Below are 16,727 nucleotides of genomic sequence, written 5' to 3'. Positions count from 1 at the left end.
ATGCCATCCTCTGGGGTAAAGATATGAACCCAATGATGTTACCATCTTATCTCTATTTTACAGATGAGGAAACAGAGAAGTCCAGAGATGTTAAGGCTTACTGAGTTCAATAGCACATCAGAGGCAAAACTTAGTTTTGAACTCAAGTCTTAAAAGCTGATGTTCTTCCCAATAATACCCCATTTCTCTCCTTGACTTGGCAGATTTATCTTGCTTCTCTAAAATGCATGTAAGAGAAGCACAGTTCTTCAGCCATAACACCACCTCCAAGACAGATAAGGGCACTAAATTTCACTGACACATTAACTATTTTGGTTTTTTTTTTATAGCTGAAAAGCCGAGAGAGGGTCCCTTTTTTTTCCCCAAAGATCGGCTTGAGCTGAGGCTTCTGGAATTTTAATAACCATCTATTATGAGCACAATGTCATCACAGAGTGTAAGAAGTTATCACAATCATTACAGTATCGTTGTAGCTATTGGTTTTAAAATAAAATGCAAAACCCCAGTTCTTTAAAATATGATTAATGCATGCTCACTCCGGTTGCATGTATACTAAAATTGGAATGATACAGAGAAGATTAGCATGGCCCCTGCGCAAGGATGACATGCAAATTCATGGAGTGTTCCATATATTTTAAATAAGAAAATGAAATATGATTACTGCATTTAACTTTATTAGACTCTAATTCTCTCTCTCTCTCTCTCTCTCTCTCTCTCTCTCTCTCTCTCTCCCCCCCCACCCACCCCGTCTCTTTCTTTGGGCATTTCATCTAAGCCACAAAATTAAAGGTCTCTATGTTATTGTACTTTATGGTTGGTTAAGTTAGGTCAGGGTGATAACATGAGGGAATATTAATAATCCTTGTTTTAACAAGCCTACATTTATACCACTGTCAGAAGTTAATTGCTCTGTTATACTCCTGGTGCTAAGAATTACTGAGTACTAAGGGACAGTGGTAGGGGACAAAAGTTTTCTTTTTTAATAGATGTACTTCTACTTATTTATTTACTTATTTAAAATTTCAATTACAGTTGCCATGCAATATTACATTGGTTTCAGGTATAGAAAGTGATTATGCATTTATATAACTTACAAATTGATCACCTTGATAAGTCTAGTGCCCACCTGACATTATTCATAGTTATTACCCATTAGTGAGTATGAGCATGCAAGTCAAATGTTTTCATGCTTCATGATCTCTTCCATATGTCCATTCTACATGCCTCTACTCCCAGAGCTATTTTTTCCTGTATTTTCATCTATCTTTCTTTGTCCAGGCCATGGATCACCTGACCAAGCCATTTTCACTGTGTTTGAATCTGGATATATTAAAACTTGTGTCGCTTATATTTCTATACAACATGTATAACCAAGTGCTCCATCTGAGACTCTGCACATTGGGAGAATTTTCTCTCCTTACTCTCTTTCAAAGTCCTCCTACAGTGGGGCTGTGATGCAGCTGCTGTCCTATTTCAGATTGTACCCATATACTGAACTGACACTCATGAAGCAATCTTGTGCTTTGTCTCCTGCATTAGCTGGGTATAAGGAAGGATACCCTATATGGCCACAGCTGTGATCTGGTAAAGAGGTTCTGGGGCAAACCTGGTGAATGACATGGGGGACTTGGAAATCTGCTTGCATAGTTCACATGGACCCTCTGATTCTGCTTGATCTTAATCCCGGATGTACTCCTTAGAACCCTTAATCAATAGTTAAAGGATTCTTCCCACTTTACAACTTAGTGGGTTTGACAGTTCCTAGTTCATGACCAGCAGCTGTGACTCAATTGTGACTTGGTACCCCATCGTCATTCCCTTCATCTATACTAGATCCAGTAGTATGTCAAGAATTATTTCTAAAAAGGCATACAATTCTGATGGTATGGCCTTGCTCTAACCCCTCAGCAATTGTGTTATGATTCTTTCATTAGTGCCTGCCATAATATCTACATGGCATCTTTTATCATCATCAACACCTCTTATGCCAGAAGGTCTTCCAGGTTGTAATGCCAAGTGACAGGACAACTTGCACTGTACCTCTCATCACTTCCATAGCTAGTTTATAATGTGACTTAACTCTGGTTATGGACCCGCAGAACAAAATGGGGGTGGGGGGATGGGGACACATGTTGTCCTGAATGTTGTATGAATCATCTTCAAGCAAGAGGGAAGTGCTAGCTTTAAACAGAAATATTTATGCCACTTATTATGCAGACTCAGAAGATTCAGGGGAATATGGAGATTCTAGATATTTGTGGATATCATTCTCAACATTTCCAACTTATTTGGTGGTGTCTCATACTTTGCCAACCAAAATCCTGACTTTAGCAAAGCCAGTCTTCTTTGATTGGGAGTTTTGACCTGGTGCTCAAATTTCTTTTTGCTCACTCTGCAGACAATGAGAGGTCCTATGTATGCTACCAGGGAGTCCCTCTCTGACTTTCAAATTTAGCTTTCTGTTCTTAGATACTTGTTATCTTGTTCAGAACATCACTAGAGTTTCATAGTCATTCAAATCCATTGCTTTAATAAACATTATTCCTCCCCCCCCATATTTCTCTTCATGCATTGAACCAACTAATATATTCCTTTATAACATAATATCAGTCCAATTTAATACCAGTGAAAGTTTTATCAATTAAACAGGTCCCTGGTAGCAACTGATGAGGTTCTATTCTCTAAGAAGCAGTCTTTGAGATGGAATTTAGTGTATAACATTTTTACCAAGAAGTGTTTTTGGAATCAGAACTTATGGAAGAGAGTGTAAAAAGCAGAATTAAGCAGAGGGAGAATTTATTCTGTAATGAAAACCCAATGACAAATTTATACAACCACATTGGGCACTCAAAATGAGAAATGTCCCAAGTTGTGCTGAGATGACTTGGACTTTGTACTCTCTCAATGATTCGTCATTGTTTGTAGGCTGTCGTAGGAAGAAAGGTGATCTTGGATAATTCAGTTCTCTGCCACTGAGGCAGTTCCAAAAGGGAAATACAGCAGGAGGCTTTTGCCAATGTTTTCTATGAGCCAGGTAGCAAGTACTTCATTGAAGGAGTAGCTGGCAGTGCATCACAAAGTCTACCAGAGTCCTTAAAAAGTATTCAGTTTAACAGTGAAGGTAGGGAAAAGAGTAAGCATTGCATTCATTTATTTATGATCTTTTCTCTGTGTACCTCCATGAAAGAGTTGATATAGTTTACTAAAAGGCAAAGATATCACAAAAATGTTGAAACCCTGGTGAACAAAATAGGACTATACAAAAAAATGAGGATAGGGTAGTAAGTTACTTGAGCATGAAACTAAGCTCTGACTTTTAGCAAAAGAAGTTATAGAAGCACAAATGCTTACATGGTTTTTATAAGCTAACTAGAGGCCCAGTGCATGAATTTGTGCACGGGTGGGATCCCTAGGCCTGGCCAGTTATCAGGGCCAATCAGGGCCTGCTGGTGGGGGGGAGGGATGGAGGAGCGACCGCGGGAGTTTGGCCAGCCATGGGAGGTTGGCTGTTGGAGTGCGTTGACCACCAGGGGGCAGCTCCTGTGTTGAGTGTATGCCCCCTGGTGGTCAGTGCACATCATAGCGACTGGTAGACCAGTTGTTCTGGTAGTTTTGGTCATTTGGTCATAATGGTCACTTAAGCTTTTATATCTACTAGAGGCCTGTTGCACAAAGATTTGTGCAACAGGCCTTCCTTCACCTGGCTGCTGGCACCGGTTTTCCTCTGGCACCTGGGACCCAGGCCTTCACTCTGGCTGCTACCTTCCACCTTTGCTCGGAGTCTTCACTCCAGCCAGAGTCTTTGCTGACTCTGGCCGGAGTTGTCAGGCTTCTTGCTGACTCTGGCCGGAGTCTGCAGGCTTCACTTCGCTCCAGCCGGAGTCTTTGCTTTGCTCCAGCTGGAGAGCTGCTCCTGTAGCTCCCTCCGCACCCCGCCCTCCCCCTCATAGCAGGTGTCCTGCCCCACCTGGCTGCTCCGCGCATGGAGCGGCTGGGGGGTGGGGCCGCTGCCATCTTTGTCCTGATAATTTGCATATTCCCTCCTGATTGGCTGGTGGGCATCACGGAGGTATGGTCAATTTACATATTTCTTTTTTATTAGTATAGATACTAGAGGCCCAGTGCATGAAATTCGTGCACGGGGGGGGGGGTCCCTTAGCCCAGCCTGTACCCTCTCCAATCTGGGACCCCTTAGGGATTTTATATCCTGTGGGATGGGTCCTAAACCAGCAGTCGGATATCCCTCTCGCAATCTGGGACCACTGGCTCCTAACTGCTTGCCTGTCTGCCTGCCAGCATGATTGCTGCCTAACTGCTCCCCTGCCAGCCTGATGGCCCCCAACTGCCCGCCCCTGCCTGCCTGATGGCCTCCAACTGCCCTCCTCTGCCCACCTGATTGCCCCTAACTGCCTCTGCCTTGGCCCCCACATCCGTGGCTTTGTCTGGAAGGAAGTCGGATGTCTGGAAGATGTCTGGTCACCCAGTCTAATTAGCATATTACCCTTCTATTAGTATAGATAATAAAAGGCTAATATGCAAATTGTCCCCTTGGGAGTTGGACCAACCAGAAGTTGATGTGCGCTGACCACCAGGGGGCGGCGTGGAATGAAAGAAGGCCCCGGCCGGCAGCCAGGAGGCCCTGATTGGCCCTGATCGCTGCCCAGGCCTAAGGACCCTACCTGTGCATGAATTTCGTGTACCAGGCCTCTGGTATATAGATAATAGAAATCCTACTTTTTTTCCCTGAGAAATTACTGTTTCCTTGATTCTGAATTCCAAGACTGTATTTTGAAATTAATTATAAAATTCTCTGATCAATATTTTTTATTGTAACTTCAATAACAACTTTTCATGTTGGCAAAGCTGTTCTCCCTATACTTCTTTCTTTCACAGAGTTCCTGAAGTGTATATAGTGTATTAATTGAAAAAAATATTTGTGTGCTTTATTAACAAAAAGAATATAATGATGTGCCCAGCTGGTGTGGCTCAGTGGATTGAGTGTTGTCCTATGCACCAAGAGTTTGCCAGTTCTATTCCCAGTCAGGGCACATGCCCAGGTTGTGGGCTTGGTCCCCAATAGGGGGTATGCAGAGGCAGCCAATCAATGTTTCTCTCTCATCAATGTTTCTATCTCTATCTCTGTTTCCCTTTCTGTCTCGCTAAAAAAATAAAAAATAAAAAAAATCTATAAAGAATATATAAAAAAGTAATATAATGACCAAGGTTAACATATTGCAATGCCAATTTAAGAGTCTGAGTTGTAACAGTTGAGAAAGTAATTTGTGGAATGTAAGTTAGGACATGGCCCCACCATTAAGATGCATCCAAAACATTTCCTTTAGCAACTAATTTTTGTTTCATAAATTCACCATTATAGGATGTGTTCACATGTGTGATTGTGTATGTGTGTGAAAGAAGTTACACCTCAACATGAGATTATTTATTCATGGCTTTAAATTTAATTTGACTCAATTTACTTTGGCTTAATACAATTCTACATTAAAAATGTGTGATTAGACAGGAAATAAAAAGATATCCATATATGAGTATTATTTTCAAGAAGTTATATTTTTTAAAGAAGAGTAAGTTACACAAATGCAAATATGAATAAATTCACAACACAAAAAAGGTGTTAAAATTACCAAAGAAAAAAAGAGATAATGCTAAATAATTTAGGGAGGGGGCAACACTTACAATAGGCCTTGAAAGGTGGTTAATACATAGTAAATCATCAATAAATATTATATAGTATAACAAATGCAATTTTTCCTTGATACCTAGCTCAATACAAATGTGAAAAGTTAAGTAAAATTAGCTGAATGTGGTTTTTTTCAGACTTAATCACATTTTTTTCAAGGTAACATCACATGATGATTTTCATTTTCATTTTATAGTAAGATAGACAAAGAACGGAAAGAAGGAAGGTAGGAAGGAGAGGGAGGAGGTGAGGAGAGGGAGGAACTGAGTCTCAAAGAGATAAAGCAATTTTCTTAGGTTACACAGATAGCAGACCTGAGACGAGAGATCCGAATATAAATGCCTGGCCATGGAGCCCATTTTTGTTCACTATAATTTCCTAAATTATTATTACTAGGAATTGCTGTCAGTTATGAAACAGTATTCCAAACTATTTGCTATGAAGAGAAAGGAGTAATTGGTTCAGAATACACAATATTGCTAAAGGAAGAGAGGATGTGGGAAGGGGATAGCTGGGTTAAAGCAGTGTAGATACTCTAAGCTATTGCAGAAAAAGGTAAAAGAGTTGTAAAAGAGGAGGTATAAAATAGTTAGATCCTAGAAGATAGGGTCCTTTACTCCATAATTTTTTTTGTAGAGCTAATCATGTTTTTAATAAATATATATATGATTTTATAAATAAATATTTATATATGTTTAAATATTTTTTTGCCTTTCAAGGCAGTCATGTAACTAGATTTTTCCTAACCTAAATACAGTTGCTTGGTTTCAATGACAGGTGAGGTCATTACATTTTGATTATAGCTCAACCACATGCATTTAAATAGATCAATAACCCAGGAGGATTCATGAGTTCAAGGGCTCTTCCCCCTTGGTTGTCTTTCAAAGTCATCCCAGTTTACTGATGGTGCCACAATATTATTTTCTTTCAGATATTTGGAGACTGAAAGGAATTCAACTGACAATTTCAATGAGTGATCCAGACCACAAATACTCATACTATGAAGAAAGTTTAGTAAAAAATGGTTTTATATCCATCCATAATCACTGATTCACAGTAGTTCTGGCATGTCCTATTAACTACCGATTGCTTTATTTATATGTGCTTTAAAATATTTAGGATTTTAAATTACTAATATGTAAATTTCCTGTTACTTCTTAGAAGGAATGAATGCTTAAAGTTGCTCTTTAGGGACCTTTCAAACTTCTCAAGATGAGATATTAATTGTTTAACATTATAGCACTTGAATTTTTAGAACACTTAAATTTTTAGGGTTTCAAAGGGCTTTTGCAAAAGAGAAAAAAAAAACACACCTGAGAAATAGGTAATGAAACAACAGTATACAATACCCCATAAGAAGCCACAGTTGCAAGATAGAATGGAAAAAGGGACAGAAATGGGGGAGGAACCAAAAAAGATATAAATGGAGATGAAGGTAGATCCAGTGGTCAGCACTCCAAAGAGGAAATAAAACACCTGATTTGAAAATTTGTATCTTGTGATATATGTTCTTACAAACCATCATATTAAACTTATTTCTGAAGAAATAGATTAATGGTATTTAAGCCAATCAGAGCTTAGAATCAAGACAGTTCAGTGATTATATAGAAACCTTTAACAACTATATAATATTCAATACATGATACACATAATCCTGGCTACAAATTTGCTCCTACCAGGGAAACTCCATTCTAGAACGAGAAATTCTACTCTGATCTAGTGATCCATAAATTATCACAATGACAATTAGGGTAATGGTCCCAAGTGACTTTCTTAGAACCTTTTAATAGATTTAAACTATTTCCCCCTTAAAAGTATGAAGATTTTGGAGTGAACTCTAAAGGCAATACATTTCCTGGAAATTCATATCCATTAAAGACCTAATGCAGTCCATATATGTATTCTTTTTTTCCTTTTACTCAATCCCAAAGTTTTTAATCACATAATCGGAGAAATTTTCTTCAGTACAAAACCACTTAGGCAATTCAACCCTGTACATCAGCCACTTTCTCCTTATTTCTGTATTTCCTTCGCTTTGTAAAGAATTTAAATATCAGACATGGCCATCAACCACTAATTTCGTTTCTTAGGATGGGGTTTACTAAGAGAAACCAATATTACATAAAGAAATGGCTCAGAATTTAATTACTAGAAATTGCTATCAATTACTAACCATTACTCCAAATTACCTGCCGAATGGACAAGTGCTGTTTCTGGTAATAAGAATTTCAGTGAGTAATTTTACTTAATTTATTTCTTAGACTATCCTTTGGGCACAATTGGCCCTCTTTGGGCAATCTCAGCAGAAAGCTAAATGGCCAAATGAACCCAGAGACTCAAATTCTGCCTCATCTTTGTAGGAACATAATTGAGCAAAAGGGGTGCCTCTTGGAGAAGTAGTTGTTTGGTTCTCTTCAAGAAAATTATTATCTTTGCTTAAATACAAAATGAGAGGTATCCCTTTTAATATTCCATGTCTTTAATAAGCATAGTGATTATTAAACAAAGTGTTTTATTTAATAACGTTAGCCTGGCATGGTGTAAAGATCTGAAAGTTAGGGGCCATGGATACAGTCACAGTTCCTTCACTATAAAATATTAAGCCTAACAACGTACAAGGCACTTCCATTCTCTCAAGTTTAGTTTCTTCATCTGTACAAGAAAGAGTGTATTGTTAACTCTTTTAGTTATGAATGAAATGAACCCATTATAAAATTATTTGAGCCCCAGCTGGGTGGCTCAGTTGGTTGGAGCATTGTCCCACACACCAAAAAGATTGTGGACTTGATTCAGGTCAGGGCACATACCTGGGTTGCAGTTGGGTCCTTGGTTGGTATGCATGCAGCTGAGGGGGAAGGGAAGGGAACAATTGATGTTTCTTTCCCACATCAAAGTTTCTCTCTCTCTCTCTCTCTCTCTCTCTCTCTCTCTCAAAATTTAAATTCTCTGGTGAGAATAAAAAAACAAACGATTTCAGAATAAAAAAGTAACTTATCTGTACAGGGAGCCAAGGTTCAAGAATGGTTAAAACAAATCAATGTTACCAGAATACTTTCTCTGTATCTTTTTCTTCCTTTCATCTCTCTGCCCCGCATGTGAGTGTGTGAATGTGTACCCACTATCTCTTACCTCTAGTGTGCTTTAGGATATTTATCATAGGCGCTTTATTAATCTATGTTAACTTCATTCTCAAGAAGGAGTTTACTCTTTGGTAGTCTGCAAAATATATAGGTTTTCTTACAACCCAGAATCCCAGCCTAAAAGATCCCCCAAATCCGTGGAATTTAGTTTCCCTGATCTCTTTTGGGTCATGTGCTATAGTAGAGAGATGGAATATGCTGACGAGTTTGTATCAGAACATATAACACACCATTAATCAACTATAAAGGACTGGGATTGTTAGCCTCACCTGAAACAGGTAGGCTGAGAAAAGAAAACCTGGATGTCCCTTGAGATAAATGTAAAGTGAATGTTGGACACGCAAAATAACAGGTTTACATTCCCCCATTTATTCTCTTAAAGAAATGTAATAAGAAAATAGTCAAAGCTGAAATGGTTTCTATCTTTACCCAGCTTACAGTAAATGGATAGGGGATAAAACTATACAATTATAACTAAGACTCTTTCAGTATTTCTTATTCTGACATTAAGCATCGTGCTCTTTTCACTATTAAACAAAATCACACCTCACTTGTCTATAGGTCTATTTCTCATTTCTCATAGATCATTGGCTTGAGGGCCGTGATAATTTGTATTGCTCTGTTCAGACTCGGTGGAGTCATTTGCCCTGAAGCTATACGTAAAGCTATGGTAATCAAAATGGTGTGGTGCCAGCATAAAAATAGACACATAGACTAATGGAACAGAACTGAGAGCCCAGAAACAAACCCCAGAATATACAGTCAACTAATATTTGACAAGGTAATCAAGAATAATCATTGGAGAAAAGACATTCTCTTCAATAAATTGTGTTGGGATAATTGAATATTCATATATAAAAAATGAAAATAGACCCACATATTACACCACGCACAAAAATGAACCCAAACTGTATTAAGGACTTAAACATAAGACCTGAGACCATGAAACTCCCAGAAGAAACCACGGGCCTTGGCAATGATGTTTTTGGATATGATACGTGAATCACAACAAAATAAAAAATAAGCAAGTGGAACTACATCAAACTATAAAAGCTTCCATATAGCAAAAGAAACCATTCATAAAGTGAAAATACAACCTATGGAATGGAAAAAAATATTTACAAACTGTTTATCTGATAGAGAGTAATATCCAAGATATATAAAGAACTTACACAATTAAATGGCAAAAAACAAAAAACAAAAAAAAACACAACAAACCCATAAATAACCCAATTTAAAAATGGGCAAAGGACATGAATAGACATTTCTCCAAAGATATACAAAAGGCCAATAGGTGTGTGAAAAGATGCTTAACATCACTAATCATTAGAGAAATGCAAATTAAAACCACCATGAGACATCACCTCAAACCTGTTAGAATGGCCATCATAAAAAAAAAAAAAAAAGGCAGGGGAGGGCGGGTGGATGGGAAGAGATCAATCGAAGAACTTGTATGCATATATGCATAACCCAGGGACACACACAATAGGGTGGTGAAGGCCTGTGGTAGGAGGGGGTGGTGGGCAGGGAGGGCTAGAAGAAGTCAATGGGGAAAAAAGGAGACATAGGTAATATTTTCAACAGTAAATATTTAAAAATAAAATAAACACACACACACAAGACAAGAGCTAAAACATGCTGGAATGTATGTGGAGAAAAGAAAACCCTTGTGCACTGTTGATGGAATTGTAAATTGGTATGAAAAATGGTATGAAGGATCCTTAAAAACTTAAAAATAGGAGTAGCATATGATCCAGCAATTCTACTTCTGGGAATATGTCCAAAGGAAATGAAAACACTAACTTGAAAAGATATCTGCACACCCTTGTTCATTGCAACATTACTTACAGTAGCCAAGACATAGAAACAACCTAAATGCCTTTTGATGGATGAATGGATAAAGAAGTTGAGGTATATAAATGCAATGAAATATTATTCAGGTATAAAAAAAAATAGGAAATCCTATCACTAGTTAACAACATGGATGGACTTTGAAGGGAAATAAATTAGAAAAAGAAACACAAATATTGTATGACCTCACTTATATGCGGAATCTGAAAAACAAGCAAACAAACTCATGGGAAAATATATTAGACTAGAGGCCCGGTGCATGAAAATTCATGCACTGGAGGGGGGGGTCCCTCAGCCTGGCCTGCCCCCTCTCACAGTTCGGGAGCCCTCAGGGGTGGAAGGTGACCCAGCGATCAGGGGAAGGTGATGCCCCCATCACACCTCTGCTGCTGCCACTTCCAGCAGCACAAGCCTCGGCCAGCCCTGGTTACCTGAGCTTCAGGTGGCCCTGGGCGGCTGGGCAGCACATCCGAGGCTTGCCTGCACCTCGGGCCAGCCCTGGGCGGCTGGGGGGCTAAGGGGACTGGGCGCCACCATCTTGTGGCTGTGGGCGCCGCCATCTTTGAGGGTGTGACAGTCAATTAGCATATTCCCTCCTTATTGGCTGTGGGTGCCGGCATCTTTGTGAGGGCATGACAGTCAATTAGCATATTCCCTCTTTATTAGATAGGATTGTGGTTCATAGAGGTGGAGGGTGGAGTGAAAGGGAATTGAAGTAAGGTGGTCAATAGATACAAGCTTTCAGTTTTAAGATAAATAAGTACTAAGGAGGGAATGTACATGATTAATATAGTCAACGATATTGTATAACATAGGGAAGTTGTTATGAGAGTGAATCTTCCAAGTTCTCATCGCAAGGAGAAAACTTGTTTTCTTTTCTCTTTTTTTCTTTCTTTTTATTTTATCTCTATTTAGTAACCATTTCAAAGTATATGTAAATAATAGCCATCATGCCATATACCTTAAGTCAGTTATTGCTCAATAAAACTGTAAAAACTGCTCTCTATTATATATGATCCAGGAATTAAAAATGATTCCCATTCCTGAAGCTTTCAGCCTGGTACCATTTAAAAGAAAATTGGAGCCGAGTAATAGTCACTTGGATCTAAACAACTAAATTCTTTTATTTTTCTCAGAAAATCCCATTGTTTGTATTAGCTATTTTCTGAAATTATTAACAGAGTTTATTGACTTTTCTGGGAAAGGATAACTACGCAGATTACCCTTATTGTTTGTAGGAAGGACTTACAGTCCTTTCTTAACGTTAGTGCTTTTGATACACTGAAGTGTCATTAATTATTTTTGTAATTTTGTGAATTTTTGTGATGGGAAATGTGTATTGGGTGAGTAGTTTTGCTTCTAGCCTTTATTAACAAGCTTGAGTTAGATTATAATCTTTGTTCTTAATCAATATAAATAATCAGGCAGAATATTTGAATTTCTAAAAGTGTGCTGGAAAAGATTTTATAAAATAGCATAATCTTCCTGTTCAGAGTAAGATCCTGGAAACAAATGATAATCTTGATTATGAAATAGAACATTAATCAATATTTCAAACTTTTTTTTGCTTAATCCTCACCTAAGGATATTTTACCATTGTTCTTAGAGAGAGTGGAAGGGAGGAAGGGAGGAGAGAGGGAGGGAAGAGAGAGAGAGAGAGAGAGAGAGAGAGAGAGAGAGAGAGAGAGAGAAACATGGACATGAGAGAGACACATTAACTGGTCGCCTCCTGCACATGCCCCAACCAGGAGTGGGGAGCAAACCCACAACCCAGCTACTCACCTTTGACTGGGAATCGAACCCATGTTGAACCCGTGACACCTCGGTGCATGGGCCACAGCTCTAACAATTGAGTAACACAGGCCAGGGCAATATTTCCAACTTTTGATGAGGCAGTGAAAGCTTAGTGAAAGATAGAACAAAATGCAAATTTGGCTGATAGAGAACAACCTTTTGGTTGGTACTTGGCATATGAGAATTAACAGATGTATTTGGCACTGAGTTAATAGAAATAATAAAAATTAACCAAACTTCGTGGAAATTTTTTAAAGAAGCCAGACTGGCACGGGTTTTTCACATACTGAGAGGATTCATAGTTGGCACACAGGCACTTTTTTGAGCACTTGTGATAAGCATATCTTCTGGCCAAACACATTTTTAAAAGGCATCCTTTTTTTGGTTAAACAAAATCACTTCAGGAATGTCAGCCCCACTCAATGACTTAAGCTGAGTGAATGAAATCTTGGCATGTAAATTTTGGATCCTGGTTCCAATACTGAATTATTAGCTTAGTGATTTGGTGCTAATTATTTTCACAAGCCTCATGTTTTTCTACTCTGTAAAATGAGTATAACTAGACTTATAAATTATGCACGTTGAAGAAATAATGTAAGTAAATATTTTTAGCACACAGCCTAGCCACAATCAAGACCAAGCACTTAATGAATACTTCTATAGGTAATAGGTAATAGCTCTAATTTTATTATGCTATCATTAGTAGTAATACTAATAGCAACATTAGTAGTAGTGCTACTCCTCCTATTATTGCTTTATCTTAGCCTTTGGATTCTATATCAAATGTCTTTTGTTTGTTGCTTTTTTTTTTTTTGCCTTGCCATTACCCTATTGCCAACATTATGATTGTGTATCTTAGTAATTTATTTATTTATGTATTTATTTATTTATTATTGATTTCAGAGAGGAAGGGAGAGAGAGAGAGAAACATCAATGATGAGAGATAATCATTGATCTGCTGCCTACTGCATGCCCCCTAATGGGGATCGAGTCCACAACCCGGGCATGTGCCCTGACTGGGAATCAAACTGTGACCTCCTGGTTCATAAGTCCATGCTCAACCACTGAGCCATACCAGGAGGCTGTGATTTTTATTGAGCAAGTAGGAGGAATAGAGTGAGACTAAAACAGTAGTTGATAAAGAAGGAAAAAAAGCAGGGCCTCATATTAGAATAAAGAATCCTTGCTCATTCTACCAAGTAGTCTTATTTTTGCCTTAATCCATCAGGGTCAGAGTGGCCTCGTCTTATGTTGGCGCTCTGTGAAATGGTTTATGTTTAGCAGAAGAACACCATGGCCTTTTGTGAGTTCCAGGACATTTCCTGGAAATACTGAGGCCTGTCTGACGCTGCCATGCCTGCCTTTGGCTGAGAGAGGTTGCTTCTATCTTTTTTACTTTGCAGGACACCACCTTTTTGTGAGCTATTAAGCATTAACATAATGTCCAAGGAGTGACTAGGGTAGTGAAGGATCTAAAAACTCTATGTCGCCCTGACCGGTTTGGCTCAGTGGATAGAGCATTGGCCTGTGGACTGAAGGGTCCCAGGTTCGATTCCTGGTCAAGGGCATGTACCTTGGTTGCTGGCACATCCCCAGTAGGGGGTGTTCAGGAGGCAGCAGATCGATGTTTCTAACTCTCTTTCCCTCTCATTTCCTCTCTGTAAAAAATTAATAAAATATATTTAAAAAAATAAAAACTCTATGTCATGAACAATATCTTTTTAAGTTGGGTTCTTTAACCTAGAGAACTGAAGATTTTAGCCACAGAAAAGTGGGATAACTGAGTTTGACTGACAAGTTGTCTCAAAATATGTGAAGGTCAGTCACATGTATGAGTTATGTCCAGGGTCACTACTAACATAGAAGTGTCTCCAAATAAAAAGCCCTTAATTATTTTTAAACGATTCTTTTTAGATTTCTGAAGCAATTGAATGAGTAGTTCTTTTCTTTTCTATCTTTGCTATCACTGGTCATGTCCATATTGAGTCTGGTGAGCTGTCTGCCTGCGCCATTATGGTGTAAGACAGCCCCATGTCAGTGATTGAAGGGGATGACTCCATGTGTCATACCTTCGCTGTCTCTAGAAACAAGGAAGGTAAAGTACAGAGTTAAGTTCCTGTATGACTAAGGCCAATACTCCAATATTTGTTTTATTTCTTTAAAAGAAAAAAAATTATCTACTTCTCTCAACTTCTGACCTCCTCTTTTTTCCAGCTGCCTTTCTCTGAGTAGACATAGATGATTAATTATACTCAGGGATTTTTAATTCTTCTGGAATAACAAATGCACTGACATTCCCTCTGCTAATGATGATACTGCAAATGCATGCTTGTTCAAGTTCCATCTACTTACTAAAAGGCAAGCCGGAAAGAGTCCAAGGAATTAAAACTGCCATAACCATTTGATTAAGCTGTTAATGAGCTTTCCAGGAACTCTGTGGTTGGCTTAATTGGGCAGAGTAGCACTTTGCCGGCCTGTACTTTGAGTGTCTAGGAATAGGTGACCTTGAGAGTCATTGCTCTGTCTCTCAGCTACTGTAAGACTTGCAGGATGGCAGCAAATAGGAGTGAGAATCTTAAGGGGAAAATTTGAAAGTCATCTTCTCCACAGCTAATTCTAAATAACTTTGGGATTTAATTATCTCTTTTTCTTACACTCTAAGTCTTAAAATAAACATTAGTTCAAGTATTTGGAGGATGCTGATGAGATCCTTGTCAAATGTCTAGCCATCGAGTTGAACAGGGAGTTGACAGTGGGGAAGTGGGAGCAACTCTGGCGGAGCTGGTTAATGGAGGGCTTAATGAATCTGACCTTCTCTATGTTGTGCATTTGCTTTGGCCATCCTAGCAATTTCCATTTGCATTTAACTGCTCTCTTTCCTAGTCTATTCATATTTGTGTGTTTTTCCATCTCTGTTTACGGGGCCACTGAGACCAAAATTGATGTTCAAGAGGACATTGTGGTCTATTTTAAATGACATTCCATCATGATTATTTGAATTCTCTTTGCAATCACCCCTACCTCTGAGAGGGGATTGAGCATGACCATTTAAATACAAAAGTGATGTTCCTAAAGCCCTCCATGTGATCTCGGTTCCTTCACTATCGATGGCAGTCTCCCCATTGTACCTGCACCATGCTCACCCCGTAACAGGTTCTGTGCCTAAGGAATGTTTTCCTCTTCTGTTTTTGTTTGCAGTCTTATTTCTAACTTTGTAAGACTATTTGAATACCTACATATATTTTTCTTTAGACTCCTCTAATTTTTGCTTTTCCCTAATCTAAAAATGTAAAAATATTGTACTAATATCGATGTGATGACTACTTTTCTTTTAATGAAGTCCAAATGCCTCATGCTATATGGAGAAGTAAAATGTTTGCTTGTCTGTAAAGCAGCAGACTGGGAATCATTACTGGGAAACATCAAGAAACCTAAAATCAAACTGCTTAATTTTCACCAGCCATTAAACTAAATGACAATATTTTCTGTATTCCTGAGGGCTGATAAGAAGGGCAACTAACCGAATAATAAAGCACTCGGCACTTGCTATTTAAATGCGAAATTCCCAAATTCAAGCTCCTCGTGATTATCCAAGCAGGCAGCTGTGGAATAATGACTAAAAGCAAGGACTTGCGGTTGGACCACCAGGGCTCAGATGGCATGTGCTCCCACGTGTCCCCCTGTTCTTCTACTTCTGCAGGTTTAAAATGTGGACAATTGTACCAATTTCACAGCATCTCTGCGCCGATTAAATGGTATAACATTGTAAGCTATTTAGGACAGCTTCTGGTACATGGTAGATCTTCAATTACTGTTAGATAGTGATGACATATAGGAAAATATATAACGTTAAAACAACACTTTTAACCATATAACTAAAGCAAACTCTTTAGCGCAGTTTCAGAAATGTGGCACCCTAAAGGAACAGCAGCAGGACAGAACTGGTGATTCAATTCTCTCTGAAGACTCCTAGATGCATCATACACCGTGCTCAAACTAACATACCTATTAGGAAAGTGGTGGACACCATAATTAGATCCCTGGGGTCTATTCTTGCAGGAGGAAAAAAAAAAAGATTTGGCCCATGCAAAAAACATTACTCAGCATGGAAATCATGAAGAAAGAAGAAGAGACACCAACTGGGGTCAATGGACGAAAGTGCATTATGACTTTGACAAGAAAGAATAAACAGTGACCGAAAGAAAGTGTCAAGCGGAGAGAAGTTCTTCTGGGCTCTAGGGAGA

General features: G+C 38.6%; 1 non-coding gene across 1 annotated transcript; it reads left to right on the top strand.

The window, feature by feature from the left end:
- Positions 1–528: 528 nt before the first annotated feature.
- On the top strand, positions 529–635 carry LOC114227275 (U6 spliceosomal RNA). Its single transcript, XR_003613326.2, has one exon. It is a non-coding gene; the product is annotated as a U6 spliceosomal RNA (small nuclear RNA).
- The last annotated feature ends 16,092 nt before the right edge of the window (positions 636–16,727 follow it).

Source organism: Eptesicus fuscus, chromosome 15, assembly GCF_027574615.1.
Source record: "Eptesicus fuscus isolate TK198812 chromosome 15, DD_ASM_mEF_20220401, whole genome shotgun sequence".
Lineage (NCBI taxonomy): Eukaryota > Metazoa > Chordata > Mammalia > Chiroptera > Vespertilionidae > Eptesicus > Eptesicus fuscus.
Note: the sequence above shows the minus strand (reverse complement) of the source record. Positions and strands in the feature narration are given on the sequence as shown.